The sequence below is a fragment of the Anopheles coluzzii genome, assembly GCF_943734685.1.
Source record: "Anopheles coluzzii chromosome X unlocalized genomic scaffold, AcolN3 X_unloc_48, whole genome shotgun sequence".
Taxonomy (NCBI): Eukaryota; Metazoa; Arthropoda; class Insecta; order Diptera; family Culicidae; genus Anopheles; species Anopheles coluzzii.
In genome coordinates this window covers 30,001-37,059 of record NW_026054478.1, presented here as the reverse complement: position 1 = coordinate 37,059, position 7,059 = coordinate 30,001, and the positions used below count along the sequence as shown (strand labels likewise).

At 55.8% G+C, this 7,059-nt stretch overlaps 1 non-coding gene across 1 annotated transcript; it reads left to right on the top strand.

Annotated features, from left to right (window-relative positions):
* Positions 1-6,473: 6,473 nt before the first annotated feature.
* LOC125907971 (5.8S ribosomal RNA) lies at positions 6,474-6,631 on the top strand. Its single transcript, XR_007453099.1, has one exon. It is a non-coding gene; the product is annotated as a 5.8S ribosomal RNA (ribosomal RNA).
* The last annotated feature ends 428 nt before the right edge of the window (positions 6,632-7,059 follow it).

Below are 7,059 nucleotides of genomic sequence, written 5' to 3'. Positions count from 1 at the left end.
GAAAGTCCAAGTTGTTCGAGCTCCGGCTCGGCAGCCGATACGAGGTTCCTGTTGAGCTTGTTTGTACATCGCGCAGAGGCGCCGTTCGGTTCTAGCAATGATTCCCGCCACCATGTTCCATGCGTGCAGAGATCCGTTAGAGCTCGTTCAATGTGTCCCGCCGTGATTACGAAAAAGTCCAACAGTTGACTTAGTTGGGTGTGCGTCAAGTAATCGCGCAGAGATGCCGATCGGTTCCTAGCAATGTTTCCCGTCACAAGGTGGTATTGGCACCTGTGCAGAGTGGCCGTTAGCAATGTCTCCCGTATCACGGTGGTGTACCATCACTAGTGCAGAGTGACCGCTAGCAATGTCTCCCGTCACAAGGTGGTAGCCCAGAAGTGCAGAGAAGCCGCTGTAGCAAAGTCTCCCGTATCACGTTGGAGTTCTTCCACTAGTGCAGAGAGATCGCTGAACCGTTCAATGTGTCCCGTCGTGGTGTGCTTGTACCGAGCACGTAGGATACACCTTGCTTTGTTGGTTTGGGATAGGAGTGGTCGCGCAACTGCCTCCACGCCGCAGAGTGCCAGTTCGGATTGAAGGTCAACTTTAGCCGTTCAATGCATCAGTCGGTGGGTGTTCAGATGGCATCACAACTTCCCCTAGGTGCTCAAGTTGGCTGGGTTGTAAAACATGTACACATGCGCAGAGTATCGTGCGTACTAGCAAAGTCTCCCGTCACGGTGGTTACGAATGAGTTCCATGCAGTGCAGAGCGATCGTTAGTGCGTGCAATGTACCAGTCGATGTGTCGTACCGGCATACAACCCCGCTTAGAGGCCCGTCGCTCGAAGAGGACAAGAAAGAGTGCGCAGAGTGCCGTACCGGCATAGCAATGTCTCCAGACATACGTTGGGACACCCGACGCAGTGCAGAGAGATCCGCTAGCCGTGTGCAATGCATCCGACGTTGCCTGCTTGTGCAGTCTATCGAGTGGCGCCAACGGACGCTCTGGCGTCGCAGAACAAATCTCGGTGGTCACGGGGGACTTGCGCCTCGCGTGATCAAGAGTGTAGTTCGTGTTCAAGCAATTGACTCGAATTCTGGTTGATCCTACCAGTGATATACGCTCGTCTCAAAGGTTAAGCCATGCATGTCTAAGTACAAGCTTCCTAGAAAGTGAAACCGCATAAGGCTCAGTATAACAGCTATAATTTACAAGATCCTCATCCAAACAGTTACTTGGATAACTGTGGAAAAGCCAGAGCTAATACATGCATTATGCCGGGACTGTTGGCCTCCGGGTCGGCGGAACTGGTGCACTTATTAGTTAAACCAATCGCCTCCGGGCGCTTTGAGTTGAAATCTGGATAAGGATGCCGATCGTACGGTCGCTTGCGACTGACGACAGATCTTTCAAATGTCTGCCCTATCAACTATTGATGGTAGTGTAGAGGACTACCATGGTTGCGACGGGTAACGGGGAATCAGGGTTCGATTCCGGAGAGGGAGCCTGAGAAATGGCTACCACATCCAAGGAAGGCAGCAGGCGCGTAAATTACCCAATCCCGGCACGGGGAGGTAGTGACGAGAAATAACAATATGGACCTCTCTAACGATGGTCCATAATTGGAATGAGTTGAGCATAAATCCTTTTGCAAGGATCAAGTGGAGGGCAAGTCTGGTGCCAGCAGCCGCGGTAATTCCAGCTCCACTAGCGTATATTAAAGTTGTTGCGGTTAAAACGTTCGAAGTTGATACCCCGTCCAGACTCGCGTCCGTCGCGGGCGCCCGGCCTCTCGGTTGGGACCGTCCGTGTACGCGCTCGCGGCTGCGACTCACAATGGTGTACCTGGGCGTTCTACTCCGTGACGGGTCAGGACTTGTCGCCGCGACCTCGTCGGTCAAGGTCTTGTTCGACCCAGCTTCATGGTGCCCGGGAACTCTCGTTTACCTTGAACAAATTAGAGTGCTCAAAGCAGGCTAGTTCAAAGCGTCCGGTCCTCCGGGGCCGGCGTTGGCCGAGAATAATTTTGCATGGAATAATGGAACATGACCTCGGTCTGAGTGGTTTCGTTGGTTTGTAATAGACCAAGAGGTAATGATTAACAGAAGTAGTCGGGGGCATTGGTATTACGGCGCGAGAGGTGAAATTCGTAGACCGTCGTAGGACCCACAGAAGCGAAAGCGTTTGCCAAGGATGCTTTCATTAATCAAGAACGAAAGTTAGAGGATCGAAGGCGATTAGATACCGCCCTAGTTCTAACCGTAAACGATGCCAATTAGCAATTGGGAGACGCTACCTACCTTCGGTGCTCTCAGTAGCTTCCGGGAAACCAAAATCGGGTTCCGGGGGAAGTATGGTTGCAAAGTTGAAACTTAAAGGAATTGACGGAAGGGCACCACAAGAAGTGGAGCTTGCCTCCAAACGGAACTCGCAGCTGCCAGGGAGAGCCTTCGGAAGGCTATTCGTGTGAGCAAGAACGAGGCGTTCGACCGGTTCTTGCTGTCGATCAGGGAGGATGAAACCGGAAACATTTTCCGGAAGGTCTTCCACTGGTTCCAGGCGGCCCGCTCAGCCCCGGAACGCGATCCAGCAGAACTGCGGCGAATTGTCGACGCCTTGTTCCCGGTTCATCCGCCGGTAGAGTGGCCCGATCTCCGAGTTGGCAACATGGCGCCGCTCCGATCGATCGGCCTGACCGAGCTGGAGAATATAGCAGCCAGTATGCACCCGCGGAAGGCTCCTGGGCTTGATGGAGTACCGAACGCCGCCCTTACGGTTGCTCTCAGGCAGCAACCGGAGCCCTTCCGCCGGGTGTTTCAGGAGTGCCTGGACACGTCCTGCTTTCCGCAGCCGTGGAAAAAGCAGCGACTGGTGCTCCTGCCAAAGCCAGGCAAATCACCGGGCGAGCCGTCGTCCTTCCGCCCGATTTGCCTGCTCGATAATACGGGCAAGGCTTTGGAGCGGCTGCTGTTGAACCGGCTCAACGAATACATCGAGGATCCAGAGAGTCCGCAACTGTCTGAGCAGCAGTTCGGATTCCGGCGAGGGCGATCGACTCTGCAGGCCATCCAGCAGGTCGTGGACGCGGGACGAAGGGCGAAGTCCTTTGGAAGGACAAACAACCGTGACCGGCGCTGCCTCATGGTTGTGGCCCTGGACGTCCGTAACGCGTTCAACACGGCTAGCTGGCAGAGCATCGCCGAGGCGCTCCAGGCGAAGGGAGTCCCCGTGCAGTTGTGCCGCATACTGCAGGACTACTTCGCCGACAGGGAGCTTACGTACGACACGGCGGACGGGCCGGTTACCCGCCGAGTATCGGCAGGTGTTCCACAGGGGTCCATTTTGGGCCCCACACTGTGGAACATAATGTACGACGGTGTGCTAGCCGTAGAGCTCCCTGAGGGCGCCTCCATCGTGGGATTCGCCGATGATCTTGCGATCCTGGCAGCGGGGACAACTCCTGAACACGCAGCAGCGATTGCGGAGGAAGCGGTGGCAGCGGTCAACAGCTGGATGGTGCGGCACAAACTCTCCCTGGCGCCGGAGAAGACGGAGCTGCTGATGGTGTCGAGCAAGCGAAGCGGATACAAAAACATCCCTGTGAACATCTGTGGAGTGGAAGTGCGCTCGAAGCGGTCGATCCGCTACTTGGGGGTCATGCTACACGACCACCTGTCGTGGCGCCCACACGTCGAGATGGTCGCGGACAAGGCCCTCCGTGTGGTGCGAGCATTGCGTGTCGTCATGCGCAACCACAGCGGCCCCCAAGTTAGCAAGCGGAAGCTGCTCGCCGCAGTGGCCGCGTCCATTATCCGCTATGGCGCACCCGTCTGGGCGGAAGCCTCGGACCTACAGTGGTGCAGGCGGATATTGGATCGCGTGCAGCGCCCCCTGGCCCAGGGCATCACGAGCGCCTTCCACTCCACGAGCTGCGAGGTAGCGGTGGTTTTAGCCGGAGAACTGCCATACCACCTCCTGGTGAAGGAAGACGCCCGCTGCTACAACCGACTGCAGTTAAGCCCGGACAGCAGTCGAGAGGCGATTCGCCAGGAGGAAAAGGAGTCATCGCTGCAGCTGTGGCAGCAACAGTGGGACGACGAGGCGGCGAATAACACCAGCCGCTACTTACGTTGGGCCCACCGACAAGTGCCAGACGTGCGCCTGTGGACGGGGCGGAAACACGGAGAGGTAGATTTCTACCTCTCGCAGGTTCTCAGTGGACATGCCTTCGTCCACGAGTTCCTGCACGTGTTCGGGTTCGCTCCATCCCCGGACTGTCCCAGGTGCGCAGGGTCGGTCGAGTCGGTGGCCCACGTACTGTTCCAGTGTCCCCGCTTCGCGGATGTTCGCGCGGAGTTGCTGCACGGCGTCGACGAGGACAACCTCGGCAGCCGCCTGTTGGAGAGTGCGGAGTGGTGGGACCGCATCCAGCAGGCGGCTCGGCAGATCCTCTCCGTTCTGCAGGAGGACTGGCGGGAGGAGCAGCAAAACTTGGCAGCCGCCGAGGCTGCTCAGCCAGTTCCTGCATCCAGCCCGCCCGAGGACATGGCGGAGGCAGAGCGGAGACGGCTGTTGCGACGCCGAGAGGTGCGCAACCGCAGCGCCCGGCGGATGCGGCAGCGGCGTCGGCAGGAGCGGCTTGGCGTGGACGAGGTCGTCCCGGCTATCTTGGCACGCGCAGCGGCCAATGACGACGCGGCCGACGACGTAGCGGAGCCGACAGGGGAGGTCGAGGAGGAGGAGGTCAGCCCTCCAGAGCCGCCAATCCCCCCGCGCAGCCGGGGATTGCCTCCCTCCCCACGCACGATGGAGATGCGGCGACTGCGGCGTAACTTTATGCAGCTCCAATACCGGGAAAGGCGTCGGGCCGGAGTGCTAGGAGCTGTTCCGCAGGGTCGCCAACGACGTGGGCGACTACCACCATCTGCAGCGGAAGTGGAGCGGCGTCGCATTAACCGGCGGCAGAGAGAGAGGCAGCGGCGGCTGGAGCAACGGCAAGCGGAGGTCGAGGCTCAGCCTCCCCCGTGGGACGAGCTGCCGAGCTCCCAGCTTGCCGAACGAAGAAGCAGCCTCACGGATGACGAGCGAGCTGCCGTAACATCGGCGAACGTGTCCGCGCGCTGACGCAGCTCTGTGATGATACGGTGAAACCTGCAAGGATTAGGACAAGGACAACGGTTACCGGAACATATTTAAGGTTAAAAAGGCGGCAACGAAAACCTTTCACGAAAGGAAAAATAGTGAAAAAAAAAAAAAAAAGTTTTTTGAATTCAAATAAATAAAGAGAAAGGCCCAAACGGGCGGAATTCCCGGCGGGGGGAAATCCGTTAGTGGTAACCCCCCGCCGGTAGGAGCGGGGTTCTTTCGGGAAACAATGGTCCTCAATAAAGAACTCTTGAAGAATTAAAAAAAAAAAAAGAAGTGGAGCTTGCGGCTTAATTTGACTCAACACGGGAAAACTTACCAGGTCCGAACTTATTGAGGTAAGACAGATTGATAGCTCTTTCTCAAACTTAAGGGTAGTGGTGCATGGCCGTTCTTAGTTCGTGGAATGATTTGTCTGGTTAATTCCGATAACGAACGCGACTCAGTCAAGCTAACTAGAACGCTGTCAGTAGTGTGCCTCCGGGCGCACCTGACGTTAGGAGTGGCGGGTGTCCTCACGGGTGCCCGTCACTTAGTTTGCCCTGCTTAGCGGGACAACTTGTGTTTAGCAAGATGAGATTGAGCGATAACAGGTCCGTGATGCCCTTAGATGTTCTGGGCTGCACGCGTGCTACAATGTGAGCAGCAGCGTGTTCTCGCCTTATGGCGCCCCCATTCCGAGAGGAACGGGAAATCACCCAAATGCTCATTTAGTAGGGATTGGGGACTGCAATGGTCCCCATGAACCTGGAATTTCTAGTAAGTGCTAGTCATTAGCTAGCGCTGATTACGTCCCTGCCCTTTGTACACACCGCCCGTCGCTACTACCGATGGATTATTTAGTGAGGTCTCTGGAGGCACACCTTCCGCGATTCCTTCGTGAGTTGCAGTTGGCACGGCCGAAGTTGACCGAACTTGATGATTTAGAGGAAGTAAAAGTCGTAACAAGGTTTCCGTAGGTGAACCTGCGGAAGGATCATTAACGTGGTTTTTGAATGAGTAATAACAAGGTTGAAGTGTTATGTTGGAGGTCGAGTGCGCTGCATACCAAAATTTGAACGCGGTAACTTGCACTCGGCGCCGACATGCACTCCCAAACCGTAGTTTTGATATGTGTGGGGAGTTCCTTACGGTTCTTCCTCCCAGAGATCGTCACTATCTGGGACGTACATTAATTTGTACCTGCATTAGCGTACGCTTTTGTAGAGAGCATATCAAGACGTCTCGTAAGAGACAACACTTGTACTTGTACAAGTTTGAGTAACCCATTGTTGCAGGTCGAGTGTGTTGCATACCAAACTTTGAACGCGGTTACGCCACTCGGCGCCGAAAGGCACTCTTTAAACCCTAGGCAGGGGATCACTCGGCTCATGGATCGATGAAGACCGCAGCTAAATGCGCGTCATAATGTGAACTGCAGGACACATGAACATTGATAAGTTGAACGCATATGGCGCATCGGACGTTTAATCCCGACCGATGCACACATTCTTGAGTGCCTACTAATTACCAAAGTCTCATTTAGTTAACTACAGTGGCCGTCCGCGAAGGTGCCCGGGTCATCCGACGCACTGGGCGGTCGCTGTGCATAATGACGTGCTTGGTCCCCGTCTGCGGGTCCTCGGGCGTTGAAAGTGGACACTCTCGAGCGTATGTTGGATGCGTTTCGTGTTGGTGGTGTTTGATGCGTAGGGCTTGTGGTGTGTGTCAAGCCGCATGGTTCGAACTAATGCTACGTCGTTCCCGATGGCCACCGGCAGTCTACTCTCCAGGCTAAAGTCGGCTCGTCTAGGGATTCGGAAAGCTAAGTCGCTGTAACTCATGTGGCCCATACACGGCGTTGCGCTACCACGCTAAGTTAGCCCTACATATACAAGCATCAACCCACGGCACGGGCGTAGCTGTAATACTTACGTCTCGGTTATACCA